Below are 17,597 nucleotides of genomic sequence, written 5' to 3' on the forward strand. Positions count from 1 at the left end.
CCAGTCCTTGGTCTGGTCACTTTTTCCAAGCATGATGTCCTCACCTACCCCATGCCTTTCTGAAGCCAGCAGGCCTCTGTACAAGAATCAACAACTCTCTTCTGATCCTCAACATCACAACTGAGCCAAAACAAGAAAGAATGAGAGGAAGAAGGAAAGAAAACACCTCATTTCTGAAAAATCAAATATAGTGAGGAAAGGCCCTGCAGAAATGTATTTATAACACATGGGATGTCAAACAAATCAGTGACAGAGGGAGAATGACTTGAGCAAGTTAAGTGTCCAAATAATCCATCAGGCTTTGAGTTGGCAAGAATGCTACAGGACCAGATGTAGGCTGTGAATCAGCAGCTTTGGAATGCCAGCACAGAAAAAATGGCAAGAGAGATCCAAGGGGGGACAGAGGCATGCAGAAACTGCTCCAAGACCATTTTAGCAAAGCACATGTTTTAACATGTATTTATGTCTCTATGATGGTAAAATGATTGCTGAAATGCTTACTAGCTTAGTTCCTCAAGCATTAATTGGGGTCAAAAAGATTTCCTGATGTCTTGAAGAGATGAAATCTACTGCTGACCAGGCACTAAGACAAAATTTAAAATTTAAAATTTAAAATTTAAAATTTAAAATTTAAAATTTAAAATTTAAAATTTAAAATTTAAAATTTAAAATTTAAAATTTAAAATCTAAAATTTAAAATTTAAAATGAAAAAAGCATGCTTTAGAAAGGCCTGTTTGCTGGAGAGTGGGAAAAAAAAAGTAAAGTGCTGAATTACTGCTGCTAATTTGCAAAATCTTCATTCCATAGACTGCCTTCTGCCTTGTCTGTCAGCAGAGCAGGGTGCAGAGCAAGTGGAGGAGAGCTGTCCCTGCTGCTGGCAGCGCGGTGCCAGGGCAGCGTTCCTGGCAGCGGGTGGGGATGGGAGGCATGCTGGGGGCATCTGCTCCCAGCTGCCTTTGCCTGCTTGCTGAGCAGCCTCAGGAGAGCTGTGGCTCCAGCAGGAGGGCTTGGTGGGTCTCCCTGCCCTCACCCTGCACATTGCTCCCTCTCCCTGGCCATGGCTGATGCAGGATTATTTCACTGCCCATTGCTAAAGACCCTTTGGACTCTGTGAAAAGACTTCACAGGTCAGTGAGAGTCCTTAGACCATTTTCTTTTTGCAGTATCACTCCTTTCTTAACCCCTATCAGAGGTGAGCTCCAAAACACTTTTTGTCCTCTATTCCATTTGAACTCATGGTCCCTGTGCCCTTCAGAGAAAAACCAGACTACGTTCACTAGGGAAAGGAAATGAAGTGTCTGTTTCTAGAAACTGGGAAAGCACATGATACTGCCTGAAGAATTATTTTCCTGAAATAAGCCATACTCCATTATATTTTGCAGGGGTTAGAATAGCTCTATTTTAACTTCAAATGTCTCTTACTGGCTTTATGGTTAATTTTTCTTTTCTTTCCTTTTTTATCTTGAATGGGGGAAAAAAGTAATTAATTCCTAAAATTTTAACAATAATTTTTTTTCCAACTCTCAACCCAGGAAAGAACTTTAAAATAATTTCTCTATCAGCTGACTGACAGTGAATATACCCTGGTCTGCTCAACATACAAAGAGACCATTGTCAATAGTCAGAAAACACCACAGCACTTCAAACAGAAATCACATGAAGGACCTTTCAGATGCCCAGATGGGTCAGTTGGCAGGAGGAGGACTGATAGCAATGAGAACCCTACTTTGGATGTGTTTATAATTACCACACAGGCCACTGAGGATATTTTTATTTCTTTTTTCTCGTGACTCTGCTGTCAGCAAAGTCAAACATCCTCATGGCTTCCATAATGTACTCAAAGATGCATCTTCCTGAGATCCATTTCAGCATTACAAGGCAAGAATATTCCTGTCACCAAGGAAGAAGGAACTGTTTTCTTCTTTCAATTAGAAATTAATTCTAGCTTTGACTAGTTCCTCAAATTACTTTGATCTAGTCCAGAACAGCAGGATAGCAACACTTCTTTGTTTTGCTAGTGAATTCTCTGAATGTGAATTCATCTAAATTGGGATGAAGACAGGACAAGGAAAAAGAAAATTAACAAGAAAATATGAAGAGAACTTCTAGTGTTCTGTTCTGCTTCTCAGGGCAAAACATCCCATACAAGATGGTAAAGCACTGGAGGGCTGTGGTCAGGAGGAGAACATTGTTTTCAGAGGACAATTGCAAATCTCCATTCCTTAGGCTGGAGCTGTGCTGTGCTCTGGGGCATTGGGATCAATGACATTCCTTTCAGTCCCTTTGTGCCCAAACTGAGACCTGGGGAATTCAGTAACAGTGTCTTGGGCCCTCTGCCCTCTCTGCATTCAGAGCTGCAGCTGCTGGAATGAAGGGAGCAGCAGCAGAAGCGTTTTCACCCACTTCTAATGTGTCTCAAACCTAACTTGAAAAGAGCACAGGTAGGATGAGAAATTGATGTCCCTTTGTGTTCAGGCTTCACTTGCTGCTGCCCAGGCTGCTGCCATGTGTGACAAAAGTGGCAATTTGGGTTCTGGGGACACCTCTGTGCTGGGAACTGGCCCACAGCTCCTTGCAGAACACCAAGCAAATACTTGGCAGCAACGTGCTGCTGCCAGTGGGAGAATTGACCCAAACTGTTTGTTAGAAGCATAAATTGTGCCTCCCATTGCAAAACACCTGGGCATTTAGAAATTTAGAAGTGTTTTTTTCGTACTGTTTAACCATGAAAGGAAGCTCCTCAAACAAGTGTAATTTTTTCTTTCAGTATCTATATGGTGAAACTAATCCTGGCCTTATAGAAAGAAAAACTGGCTCCCATTCACCTCTCTTTTGATAAAAAACACCTCTCTTTTGATAAAAAACACCTCTCTTTGGATAAAAAACTTGAAATAATGTAAATAAAACTAAATAAATCAGAATTTTAAAACTACCACGAATATTTCATATGAAGTGAACCTGCTGTACCTGCTAAATACTTACAGGCAATACGTGATCTGCTTTTGGTTCATCCCTTGTTTAAGTAATACAGATATTTTGCTCTCCAACGTAATAGGCAGAAAAAATAAAGTCAAATACAATGCAAAAAACCCAACCAGCTCTATGCCTAGTGGCTTGTGTTTGCAGGTCAAATAAAGCAGAACTCTTTGCAACCCTTTCTGAAAAGGTTATGGGTTTGGATATTATCTCACCTAGCAGAAAATCACTGAGAAATGTTAAATTTAAGAAAGACTTCATCAGCAAAAGTGTGACACCTCAATAAATGGATTAAAATAAGTTGATCTGCATCTATAACTAGAGATCAGCAGTGTTTGATCCTTTGCCAGTTGTGCCACTGGGAATTTCTCTTTGCACTTGTAACCCAGGCAGAGAAATGGCATGCAAGGGAGAAAAGTGCTGGAAAGGCTCATTAATGCCTCTGCAAATAGCAGTTCTTGCCCTCTAAAGGCACTGGGAATGCTTTTTTCATGAAGATTGGGTGAAAACCCAAGCAGTCTCAACACTGATGGGCCTTGTATTGCTTTACAAACTTTATACAGACATACCAGGAAAGAGTAAAATGCATCTGCAAAGTATTTCAGTTGACCTGCAGGTAGACTTACCCTATTAATTAACATTTTGATATTGAAAGGTTCTTTACCTGCATCCCAAAGTAGCCACTAGCTAAAGTGAAAAAACAGCTCTTGGGTTTGCAAGTAAAAACCAGAGTGGATGCAGGGCACACAGAATGATTCTGAGTTTGCCTGAGTCTACACATTCTTTCTGTTACATTCCCAGCCTCAACTGCAATATCAGAGATGACAATCATAATTTCACCTTGAGAAGCTAAAATACATGCCCTAAGAAAAGAAAACAAAACATTCTGTACATTCCAAATTGAATGAAATTATTTCCTTCACTGACTCATGGCAGCTTGTGCAGAACTGCCCATGGTAGATTGTCAGACACCTGGCAATCAGCATATTGCCAAAACAATAAATACAGTCAGCTGTATAGACCTGATGTTTGTGACTTGAAATTATATGGCTTGACAGAGCAAATGTTTCAAGTTTTGTTACTGATACATTTGTTCTTCTGACAAAATAATTAAGCATTCTGTTAAAAAGAGTGTTTTATTGTGGCACCCTCAGAAATAACAAAGCATCTCTGACACACATCCAACGCATTTATTTGTGCAGTTGGAAGGCAAATCATCTCTCCTCTGATTGATTATCTCTGTGACACAGAGCTCCATTATCATTATTTGAAAATGTAAGTTAGTGTAATGCAGTCAAGGAGTTTGAATTTTGGCAGTGTCATCATATGCACATAATGTTAAGAGATGACATTTATTAATCAATCATCAGTTTGACTCATTAAAAACACCATATGCCAAAGCAGAAAAAAAATTGAAAGGGAATCCATCCAATCAAAATAATTCTTTTATCTTTTGATTTTAATAAATAAAACTTCCACAGCCTTATTGATCAACTTTCTTTGATTCTTTTGGAAATCAAAAGCATTGCTGCAGGGCTAAAACTGGACCAGAAAAATTATGGAGATGGTTTGAATGTGGACCATTGCATTTTGATAAATCAGACTGTGAGCGCCTGCTTAGGGAGCCTGGAATTAGAATAGTAAACAATTTTCTGTCTTCAAATCCTGTATCTTGAATGGAATTCATTATTTTCATTTTTAACTCAGCAGAGAAAACATCCTCTTACTGGGAAAAATGGACTTGAAAAGACTGCAGAAATTTAAAAAATATTGATATTGCCTTTCTATTTAAATTTAATTTTGACTGCATATGCTAAGAATTTTTTATTTGGTTCTAAATTATTGAAATATTTTAAATTATAGCAAAGATGATTTTATAAGCTAAATTTTATGCAAATGAACTGTTTATTTAAAGACAAAGAAAAGAGCAAAAATACCCTCTAACATAATATGTGGTAGCTTATTTTTCATGCAATTATCTTTATTATCCCTTCCAAAAAAGCTGATCACTTTCTTAATCACATAAAACAGTACATAAACTAAAAGGAAAAGTGCATGCTGTGTTCTGCCAATGGAATATCTGATTTTGATCATTGCAAAGTGTCAGTTAAATACTTATAAAACACTGGCAGATCGATTTTTTTTAATGCTGTGTGGGTAGATAACTTCACCACACTATTCTGTCCTTAGGGCTTGTTTCCACCCAATCTGACATGCATTCATTGAATTGATGTTTCTGTTCCCACCTGGTGGGGAAAGCACAGACCAGCCCATTACTGGCAGGCTGGTTAGCCAGTCTTTAAAGGATTCCATTTTGAATCTGAGTGCTCCTTACTTTCTTTTCAAATATACCACAGGCACCTGGCAAATTTTTCTCTTTGGCATAAAAGTAGAAGGTTTTTAAAAAATATTTTAAAATCTAGTTTCAGTTTGGAGGTTTTTTTGGTAGAGAAAATGCAATAGTAGGGTGGGCAAAGCAATTGAGAAGTCAGGCATGGGAAGAGGGGGTGTACATGAATGCCAAAAGTGCAGATATCCCAGAATCATGGAATAGCTGAGGCTGGAAGCAAGCTCTGCAGAGGATCTAGTCCTGCCCCCTGCTAATGCCCAGTGCCTTTCACTGTGCACACTAATACCATTTGGTGCTTCTCTCTGCTCACAACTCATGCCAGAGTCTAATCAGCCCTTTCAAAGGGCTAATGGCAGAGCTCTCACAGACAGCACTTCAGCACAAAGTTTGAATCAATAATGTTTTAATGGATTCTATTTGATCTTTGCAAGATACAGAGAACCAATCCAATTCTATGTCATTTGAATGCTTTCCTTCAAGTGGGTGCCAAATACAGCCTCTGCTTTGGAAAAAAACTGCTCTGAGGAGGGTACTAAATGTGTGCAGCACATCCGAGACTCTCACGTGATTAGAAATGTTGTTCTGAGCTTGATGTGTTGCTGTTATCAATATATTGCACATGGCTGCATATCTTACTGCAGTTTTCTGGAAGTCTACTTAAGGTGGGTCCAAATTTACATTTAAGGTTCTGTGGGTAAACTTAAGCACCTGACTAAAATTACCCCACTGAGGGGTCCAGCTCAGTCTTCATCCTACCTAAGCTTTAGGCATCTAGGACTTGGATATCCAAAGCTGAGTTGGATTACTTGGGCTCTTTTACAGTAAATAGAAGGTACATGGGCCTCTCCAGAAGATAATTTATCTGACCTACCTTGCAGTGACACAAATCACCTTCTGGGCTACTTAAATTTGCTCATAGACTACAAGAGGAGACTAGGAACACTAGGCCATGTGCTAGCTTATAGATGCTTAAACAGGAAAGGTGAAATCTGCTCTAGGTTTTAACTGTTCTTTTAAACACTCTAGAAATCCTCCTGCCCAAGGCAAGGTCAAAAAAGAACATAATATCTCTCTGGCAGACAGAACTTCAGCTTTCCTCGGTCAGAATGCTGAAGAGACTTTCCTGGACACCAACCAGAATACAGAACATGAATACCAAGGTTCCTATATACTGTGGTATATGATGTTTCCTTAGACAATTGTTTTCCCTTGCTGTTTCTTCAAGAAAAAGTTATTGGCAGAAGAACAGTGTTTCCACAGATAAAAGATTACTATTTTGGCTGTTTTTTCTTTGCAGGAGCAAAGTAATCTCAAAAAATTAATAATCAATTAACCAGTTGACAGCAACTTTAAAGTCTTGTTTATATGATTTTGCCTCTTTTAATGTTGAAACTTGAGGAAAGATCAAAGCAATAAATATTGGTGATCTCACGGGAAGCCTGTCTGAAGCAATCCAAACCTTTGCTCCTTTTTCTGTGTTCTCATTAAGTTACATAAATATCCTTGCTAGCAATGCAGTAAATTCTGTTTGTAGTGTATAAAAAGGAAGAGAATTCAGCTTCTTACCTAAGACATAATTACCCTGTCTAGCAGGAATAAAAAACAAAGCAAAAGTACTTTTGTTGCTTATGTGTGCAGATAAAATCCTTACAGAACAAAGAAATGGATTTGCTAAGTGAAATTCTGTCAGGTTCACATAATTTTTTTCTCAGAGCAGAGATACTCTTTAAAGTAAAAATCTTCTACACATTAGAACACACTGGTGTGAGCACTTTCATTAATACATATGAGATTTTCTGAAAGGGTTTCCTCTACAGTCTTGTAGATCTCATAAAACCTTCAGTGATCTTAATGAAGACTTATATCACATTGGACTTTTTAGTTAATTCTAAGGTGATGTGATCACCTTAGAATTGCTTTACAAGTACATGCCAGTACTTGTCTTTTTTAAAGACAAGTCATGCTGTTGAGCTGGGAAGTGCAAGAAAGGAAATTCCTGTCTCTCTGGGAAAGAGCTGTGCCACTACCTACACCTGGATACAAAGAAGAGAAAGGAAAAATGTACTTTGCACTCAAAGCCAAAAACAGCTCTTGTGACATTCAACATCTACAAAATGCTCAATAGGGATTTCTGGAGAAATCTCTAATTTGGCCAAGAAAAAGAGCCCTAAGCAGGTAAGAGGCACAACCAACAGCCTTCCAAGCTTACAAGCACTGCTTGTTCTTCTCTGGGTTCAGGTCCCACAACAGTCTAGAACATAGTAATAGAGGATTGAAAAAGACTACTTGGGTCACTGAACGATGTCCCAAGCAATCCAAGAAAAACTGCAATAGGCATTTAGTCTGAAAAGATCCATACAACTCCAGGAACAGCCCCATACCTCAGCTTGCAGGCTATTCCTGATTCCCTGTGGGCCTGAGACACAAAGAAAAAGGAGTAAAGCTGTACATCTGGGGTACCATGAGAAGAAAGCAGGAGTGGTCATTCCCAAACGCCCTTACAGCAGCAAGAATTGGAATTAAATTGATCAAAAGCTCCTAAGATGCTCCAAGAGCTCCTAACCCCAGAAACAACAGCAGTGCCTCTCGCTGAGCACCCAGCCCAGGACCCACCTGACTGCCAGAGCTAAGAACAGAAGTCCTGTAATGGGAGGCCAAAGCATTGCAAACACACAGAATCTCCTCTCTAGCCAACATTTGGTAACCAGCCCTACTAATAAATTGATACAAAAGAGCAATGATCTCAAGCTTTAATTCTAACTCCACAGTCACTCTTATCTTGTTTTGGGATCCCCATCCATAAACTTATCAACCTCCATCTTAAAACACTCTGAGTTTCTTATAACAATGTACCATTGTTGTCTACCTTTTCCCAGGGAAAGCTAGCCTTGGGAAATACAGAAAGAATGTGATGCTTTTTTTTTTTATTTAAACAGCATGAATTTCTGTGTTAACCCTTACATCATTCTGCTAAATATTGTACACCTAAAATAATAGTGACCACTGCTGTTTTCTCTAGACCAGGCTGTACCTTCGTGCAATGGAAGTAGGGCTGATGTACCTGTAATCAGTGTGACCTGTAATCCTTACACAGAAAGGGCAGCTGCCCCAGATAATCAATTCATGCATAAAACACTGCTACAATTGAATTCATAAGTCTTAGATTAAATGCAGAACACATACAAGCATAATTTTTTTCAAGACGTACTAGGTACCCATGTAAGACCCATGAGATAATGTTCAAGAGGGAGGATTTTCAGAAGCAGTGACAGGATTACAGAGGTACTCCTTCCTCTTCCATTTTTAAATGAATTTGGGGAATTATATCTGCTCTGGATACTTGATCATCAATTTCATTAACAGTGAGAAATTCATATATGATTTTAATATCACACATAAAATAATGATAGTATATTTACAAAGTAAATAAGTACAAATTATTTTCTTTTCAATAATGACAAATACCCATAAAAATAGAAATGGAAATTTTCTGCACTAAAATTACTTCAGCGTATTGTTAATGTGGTTGATGATATCTCTGAAAACAGGAGGAGTTTAACTGTTGAAAATGGAAAACACCAATATTATTGACTTGTAAGTAGAAAGGGAGATTATGTTGATAAGGCTTAGAATTAACAGGTAAACAAAGGTGGAATTCTAAAACAGAAACATAGAAGGGCCTGTTACAGGGAAAACACTTGAAAAAGGATTCTGATATCCATAAATGTAGTTGTTCCAAGGCTGCTAACTCTGACGAGTGTCAGGTACAATGTAAACCGGGCCACAGCATACAAGGACAATTGATGGTTCACACTACAATTTTGACATTACTAAATTATTTTCAAATACATTTTTACTTTAGAACATGTTCTGGAGAATTTTCAAGTCTGTGTATAAAATTATTTTCCAAGTTATTCTAAAAGTACCTCACTGATTATGAGGTCCGTGTGCAGTAACCATTCTGTAGAGCCCTGACTGGGTAGAGGGCTGGTGGATGGGGGAAGGGGACTTAAAGGACACACAAGACTTCAAACCTCCAGTGTCCTTTACAACCTTCTACAGGCTGATCTGCCGAATTGCAACGACCAATGAACCACATGCCAAAGCTTCAGCTGCCTCATTCTAAGCTCCCAACCTTCTTCTTACATCCTAACCCTCACACACTCTGCAAGGTAAACCTTTAATCCCACACCATTGAACTGGATTCAGATGAATGCAGTGATCAATCACCCTTGTGTGCTGCCTGTTAAATGCTTGGCCAGAGCAAAGGGCACAAAGAAAAAGAAAATTTTAGTTTTAATCACACTATGCTATGTAAATGCCAGCTATTGCAAGGGGCACTGTTTTTCATTTTAACAGACATAAACCTTACTGAAAAGTTTATTATGAATACTTCGTTTTTAGCTGGTGACAAGTTTAATGCTTTTGGGGGGCTCCAAGAATGAAGACTGCACCAACTGAGGAATCCATTTCCTTATTTTTCTATCCAAGTACCAGCCCTCTCTTCAGAGCTGTAACCAAGGAAGGAAGCATTCTTTGCCAGGAATGATGATACTATTGTTTCTGAAAGAGATGCATATGGACAAATCAGAATACAATTATTCAAGAGGCGTGGGAATCACAAAGGCAATTTCAGTTTCACTATTCCATTTTTTCTCTGTATTTCTGACAATGCCTTAAAATTTTCTACAAACAATTAGGAAAACAACAAGGTCGTTTCTGTCTATGGAAAAAGAACTCAGAGTACCACAGTCAAAAAGATTAATGGCTTTTAAGATGAATCAATGTTTTCTTAATATCAGAAATAAAGGGGTTTCATAAATAGTTCTCACTGTTCTTTTGTCTTTACCCACATTATTTACCATTTTGGTAGGCAGCATGACAGAAGTCATTCTTCCAGGTTATTTAATAGCTAGGGTGATGCAGCAGAAAACATTGCCACAATTCCAGGAGACAAACTGTACCCTACACTCAACATGGGAGAAAAGAGTACAGGAAATCATGAGGAGAGGCAAGGACAGATTAAAAAAGAGCATCAAACTCATACAGATAACGAAACACAAAACCAATGATCTTTAATGTTGTGAAGGTACTTGAGAAAGAGAGAATTAAATATGAGGGGGTAAAAAAGACTTTATTAATAGCTATACTTTTTTAAATTGAGATGCCTGATGGACATTGGGAAAGCAACAAATGTATCACAGAAAACCATTATAGGGCTGGGTCGACCAGGGTAGAGATGTATGAAAGCTGAAAAGTGACCACCCTCATGAATGCAATAGGGATGAGAAAGAAGGTTACTTAGGATGACAAAAGCTCTTTAGATGTTGCCAAAAAAAGTGATTAGTACCTGTCTCATCCCTTACATGATTTTCTTTTCTTTACTCAGCCACTCCTAGTGTGCTAAATCAGCACTTTAGCACCAAAGCTCCAGAATAACCACTAAGAACTGCAGCTTTCCCACATACTAAATCCATGTTGTAAGAGCTGGCAAACATCCAGAGAAGAAAGGAAAAAAAAAAGGGAGATTTTTACGAAACAGCTTGAAAATCTGGTGTACCCTCTCTACTGTTTCCTGTGGAGGCCATGGTAAATGAGCTTGATAAAAATGTGAGTGAGATGGAGAAAACAGATGAATTGCACTCTGACACACACATGTGCATGCAAGCACACACTCCCCACTCCCCCACACCCCTCACTCCCTCCACCTAGGGCAGCACGCAGCCTTTTATGGGAGCAGTGGAAGTCAGGATGGTGAGGCTGTGTGAGGTCAGCAGGAACTTCACAGGAAAGGCTGATTTTGGAGGTGCAGTTGTCCCAGCCTCTCAAAACTCATGAATAGTGTGTTTACCATTGCCAGAGAAGTTTCTTCAGGGTGCAACTTGAAAAAGAACTTTCAGCCTGGCAGTTTTAAACTGAATTCTGAAAGTCAGCTCTGTTCTGCCTATCACATGTACTGTCACCAATGATAAATGTCAGAATTGAGAAATTTATGTTGATAAAAGAACTAAAAAAAAGGTTAGATTCTTCCCTTCCAACATTATTTCTGCAAAAGTTTAGAGCAGAGATTCACAAAATATAATTTTGCCAAGAGATTTTAGACATGAATTTGAGTATAAGCATATTTCAAACTTGCTGAGTAAAAAGCTGTGTACAATCATCTTTTTTAAACAGAATTAGCCCTACAAAATACATTTGGATTTTACAGTCACTTTGTGTGTGTGTGTGTGTGTGTAATGACTGTAAAAAACACAGTTTACTTCAATAGTCACAGCCTCTGATGTTTGATGGTGTTTGATGCATGAAAGGTCGAGCCAGGTATAATTTTTCAGACAATATCCTGATAAATGGGAAACCCCATTTATCTTAAACTGATTCTGACTTTTATTTTCACTGGCTAATAGAAGCATGAAAAGCTTGGTTGGTTATCTGCAAGAATTAAAAAACAAGAAGAAAGCGAGATGGGACCTCTGTTCCAGCAGGCTTTTTAGGTCCTTCTCTAAGAAATTAAAAAGGCCTTCTCAAATATTACTGTCTTTTAAGCTTTAGATTTTAAAGAAGCATATGAAGAGATGGGGCTTTAACTGCTACATTTAGGGGCTTTTTATTCCTTTGATACTTCTAAATTCAAATCCAAAAAATATATGAATGGACATATGAAAATTTAGATTTTTTTTCTTGCAAGGGCCCAATAAAATATCCTTAACAACAGTGGAAGAAAAAGTGTCAGAGAAGACTCCTTGAACTCCAACAAAAGCCTTTTTTCTTACAGCCAGCCATATAAGACCACTGGACAGACTCTGATGTGCTTGGGACTACACAGGATATATGACTAATGTATTTTGATAGATATAACAGATATATATAATTTTGATAGATTATACATGTCACGTAGATTTCTGGTCATCAAATACATAGCTTGACATTTCCTATCATTCAACCTACTTTTTGTACTCTTCTTTCTCCAAGTTTGGGGTCTGAAGGACTGTAAATTAGCTATGACCTAACCCAAATTATATTAGAGTGGTGGGGTTTTTTGGCACATAAAAGCACTTACATTAATAAAGCAAGGCTATCTATAGACCATACCAATGAGGAGCTGTGACTGGCACTTTACAATCAAAAATAGATCCAAAAATTGAGCATCCTTTAAAGTTCACAATGTAACTTGTGCTCCCTATATTTTTGTGTGCTGTTTAAAAGTTGAGACAAAAAGCAAGGCTGCATTTTGAAGAAAGGCTTTGGTTTCAAATGTAGACCTTTTATCTATAATTTTGCTGCTTCCAGGCAAGGTTATCAGAGTATGCTCCTTCAGAAGAAAAATGCTGCAGTGAAGAGGAGAAAACAAAATTGAGAACAAATAGTGGGGGGAAAGAAGAGCAAATCCAAAATGGAGTCAAAGAAAAGTGTAGCATTCAGATTAAACTGGTGTTACATAGTTAAGGCTGACTTTCATTTCACATTTCAGATAAGGCTGTAGTAGCTGCTTCCTGTGAAATTGTAGTTTCCCCAGCAGGTAAGTATGTAACAGAGTGATCATCTCAGTGGGATTTCTTGCCATTTCTGTCTGAGACCTGAGGTGCAAAGCAATGATGTTCATAGCCACCAGTGGTTTGAAATCAGGTTATTGTGAGACCACCACTCCTGTAAACACCAGATCTTTACAGATGGATCAGCCAAGAACAATTTTATGCTCTTTTGAATGCTTTTGATGCTAATTTTTGCAAAGCTTGTTCAATGCATGATTTCTTTATCTTTAAAAAGCTTGGAAATTTCTCTCTATTTCTATATATTGCTATATTATGGTACCAGCATGAATTTTGTTCTGCAGTGCCCAACCCAGCTCTTTTCTGGAGTACCTCAATAAACCACACAGACTGTCAAAGTCACACTATGCCCCTGCCCCTCCCACTAAGGAAGCCTATGGCAGCTATAGGATGGTGTCCCTCTGAGTGTGCCAAGCTTCACTTGCTTGTTCCATGTTTCTTTGCTCACAGTAGAAAATGAGGGATCGTAAATCCCATTCCTTATGCTGACAGAGGTCCTGCAGAAATCACAGGCCTTTTTGCATGGTTCTTCTGTGCTCCCAAACTTCTCTTTTCTGCTTTTCCTCTTCTATCCCAACTACTTTTCTCATTTCCTTCTGTAAATTCAAGACAGTCCTGCTCCTTGCCTTCAGCTCTGGCTCTCAGATCAAACAGACTGAAAAAGCAAAGGCTGCTAAACCCCCAGTGCCAAGACAAGGAGCGAGATCATTTGTTCAGTGGTTCACACACAAGCACAGACTGCAGCGGGCACGGGCTGGGGGGTTTAATTCCAGTACAAGATTCTGCAGGACTCTAAAGAATATGTTCATATGAGGTTTTTCCCCCAGTGTCAGCCTTGGTTTTTGACAATCAAAATCAGAGCCCTACAAAAGTGTCCCCACCAAATTTCAGTCTTTAGGTTCTCTTTTATAATTCCCACATGAAAGGATTCTAAGTTTTCCCTTTGCAACAATGGAAAACAAGGCATTTATATTTTTTTAAAAGAAATAAATTATCAATTTTTGCAAAACTATAAAAAACTTGCTTCAGGCAGGCACTCAGCAAGCTAAGATACAATCCAGTGGTTAGTTTAGTAAAGGTTATAAACAATGAAAAGCAACTGAGAATAGAGATTTATGACAGGATGTTTCAGACAACATATGCTGGATGCTTTTAATGGTTAAGAATTTAAACAAGGTCCAAAAGTGTGTTTCTTCTTCAAAGAGAATTGGAGTCAATGCTTTAGGTAGTGAGCAGACAGATTTTTTTTGCATGAATTTGCACAAATTAGCTGAAATAAACATCTAAAGTGTGACATTATTCCCAGAGCTTGCTTTTGCTTTTAATTAGTCTATCGCTATCAGAATATTAAATATGATCTTGCTGATTAGGAACAAATTAGAAGGTTTTCAGGTTTTATGCATTTCCAGCTAAAAAGTGAAATAAAACTGATTTTTTAATTAATTACATTTTTTTCCAAGAAGAAGTTACTGTGTATCAGCAGAGACACTCTCAACACACATTTCATCCTTCTAGCTCACATAAAATCCAAAACTTGATTTGGACAGGAGATACATTCCATATCATATTGTTTGCTGTAATGAAAAGAAGCTTTAGTGTTTTGCAACCAGATAAGAGCTTAAAATGATCTAGTTGGACTCCAACAGATTCTTAGTCCATTGAACTTCATCCACCAACTTTCTAATCTCAATAAACCAGTCAGTGAGTTCCTCAAGCTGAGTTGACCAGACACAGCCTCTTGGTAAAGAGACTTAAAATATATTTATATTATTTAAAATATATTTGCACAAGCTGTTTGAACCATAACACTTTGTTAATTTTAATTACATTGTTTCAGTGTCAGACAATGTTCCTAGACTTCATAAGTCATCTTATTAGCTTTATTTACAGATTGTGCTACAAGTAACCAATAATTCTGTTTGAGGTACACTGTATCTGGCAGATTAATTGCTCTTTTGTCCTGCAAATTGACTTGCAAATTTGGAATAAATTTGACCTGGAATGCACCTCAAATTCTCAGAAGTCATATAATATATTTTCCCAGCACACTACAAATTAAAATGAGAAGAGTACTTGTGTTTGCATTAGGCACACTGAATGTCAACAAGTGCTGTCAACCAATGAATCTCAGAATTTAATACTTGAAAGGGCAGGAGGAAGCAGCTTTAATTTGCTTCTCTACAAACACCAGGTTTAAAGAGTTATTCAAATACGTAATGTTTTTTTTTAAACTAAATCAAGATCACTTTTGCTCTGCTGGAACAATTTTGATGGTTAATTACATTATTATCCTGACATAGCTTCCCTGTAAGGCTTAAGTGTGCCAATTCCCTTTCCTTAACATGTTTTTATTGCTGGGAAAGACTGAAGGTCTAAAAGAGCCATAAGTCATAAAAGAATTTGTAGGGGTTTATTGCACAGTTCATAAATGGAAAGAAACATGGCTAGTGAACTAACAACATAAATTCCTTACATAAATTGCTTCAATAAAACATGTTGGTTTTTACTAAGAAACTCTATCAAACTTATTGTCAGCTACATAGGGCATACTAGGCTTAAACAACAAACAGAACAATTCACTTTTAATGACAACAGAGATATAGTTTTTCTCATTATAATATATTACTTTTAAACAGAGTCTCTTATCCCCAGTGCCAAAAAATGTATGCTACAGACATTACATAACAACATAGAAGACAGCAAATATATTCTCAATTGGCAAAGAAAGCACATTCTGTTATTGCCACAAAATGAGAAACTTTCCAGGATGCTTGGTCTCTGCCGTGTTCTCATGAGACCACATCTTTAAACACACTCCTCAAGGCTGCTCTTCTGACACATCTTGGCGCCAGCAGAGATAACACAGTGCCCTCTTTGAGCACACGGCTTTGTTGTGTCAGCCTTTAAGTAGGTCATGCCAAGGAGCAGTTGCTATTTTGAACAACAGATCAGAGAAGAGAAACTTCATGACTGAGTCGCTGACAGGGATCTGAGAGCACACGTGTGGTTCAGCAGAGCTCTTTCACCAAGGGCTCCCACAGCAGGGACAGGACACCATCCCAGGCACTTCTCCTATGAGCTCGCACAGAACCAACAGCTTCAGAGTGGCCAGTTCCTACTACAGAATTCACACATGCTGACATTTTTTGTTTCAACATAGGTAAAATGAGTAATTATCTACTCATGTGTCTGTGTTGTCTTTCTGGAGTGTCTGCTCTGTCAAACATTCAACAGGTAAGCAAGGCCAAGCCCCTATTTTCTTGACAATCATGTAATTATGAGGTTTCTTCTTTGACTGAGATGTTCTTACACTGGGCACTACACGTCAGTAAATGCAGCTAAAGATATATCCCCTCTGCTTATGGATAACAAGAACTAGAGGTTTCTTCAACACATTAGGGTAAAGGATGTTCAGCAGGTGAAACATACTTCTGTGAGTAATAATCACAAAGTTGTTTATTATGCAGCTAATATTTCTTTTTCCTTATGTACAAAAGTAAATTAATTGAAGAAGTAGTAAATAATTCATGCTCCTTTCATAAAAGTAATAACCTTCTGTTACAGGAAATCTTTGAGGATCCAAATCCTGCAGCTGCATAAGAACATTGCTAGCCATAAACTTGTGAATAATCCCAGAAATAGATGAGATAGAAGCATTAATACATCTTGCTGCTTGAGATACAATGTAAAAATTTCTAAAATAGCAACCAACTAAAGGAGGTTTTCTGACATGTAAAACCTAGTAACAATTATGTTTAAAACATTTTATTGAAAACTGTAGACAGATGTCTGTGTATGTCTCATATGCTAGATATTGTGGACTAGCAATGCACCTTCTACAGACTGAGCCTGTATCTTGGCTTTTCCAGATAACTATTTCCACATGTGCTCATAGGTGTGGACACATCATTGTTTCTGCCCTGCATAAGACAACACAGTCCTGCTGCATTTTTAATCACAGAGGAAAAATAAACTTGTTACAACACGAACTTGGTTTAGAAGAATTAGCTCACCTCATAAGATAAACTAGGCACAGAAATATTTTTTGCAGTACTGTGTGAAAATAACCTATAAGTACAACTAGATTATTAGGCCATTTTTCTGTCATGTGGAGCACTTTTGAAGTGTTTGCCTTGCACACCTATACTAAGTAAAACCACATCACTGAAATCCCTAAACTGAGAAGTCTTAAAAATGGGGAATGCCTGATTACAGATAGTCCCTGTTAAAATTCACACTAGTTCCTCCCTTTTTTATAATGAAAAATGGGTACTTTTGAGGGAAGCATACTGCTCTTCTGAATCATTCTAACTTAAGAGAAAGGCTCCCTATCATTTTTTCTGTTTTGTTTTTTTTTAATGAACTTCAAGGGTATTTGAAAAATTACCAGTACAAATCATGATTTCTGTCAGGAAACTGGCTGAACTCCGCCAAGCTGTGAGTTTGTACTTTGTTCCAATCTGAAAGTTCACGCCTGGATGTAAGAGGCACAGTTGTAAAAGTGTGAGACTCTTGGGGCTCTCTATCAGAATGGCTTACTTGATGGTTTTGTCTAGACACAGTCCCTAAGTTTTGGTCAACTAGATTTAGATCCCCTGTAATAAATACATAAACAAAACTTGCAATAAGTTAAGCCTAAAAAAACTCTGCTGTCCAGATTTTCTTTTTTTTTTTTAATTTGGGATGAAGAGGTTGTGAGATTGTCCATCCTGGGGGTGACACC

This window comes from Molothrus ater, chromosome 1 (assembly GCF_012460135.2).
Source record: "Molothrus ater isolate BHLD 08-10-18 breed brown headed cowbird chromosome 1, BPBGC_Mater_1.1, whole genome shotgun sequence".
NCBI classification, from domain to species: Eukaryota; Metazoa; Chordata; class Aves; order Passeriformes; family Icteridae; genus Molothrus; species Molothrus ater.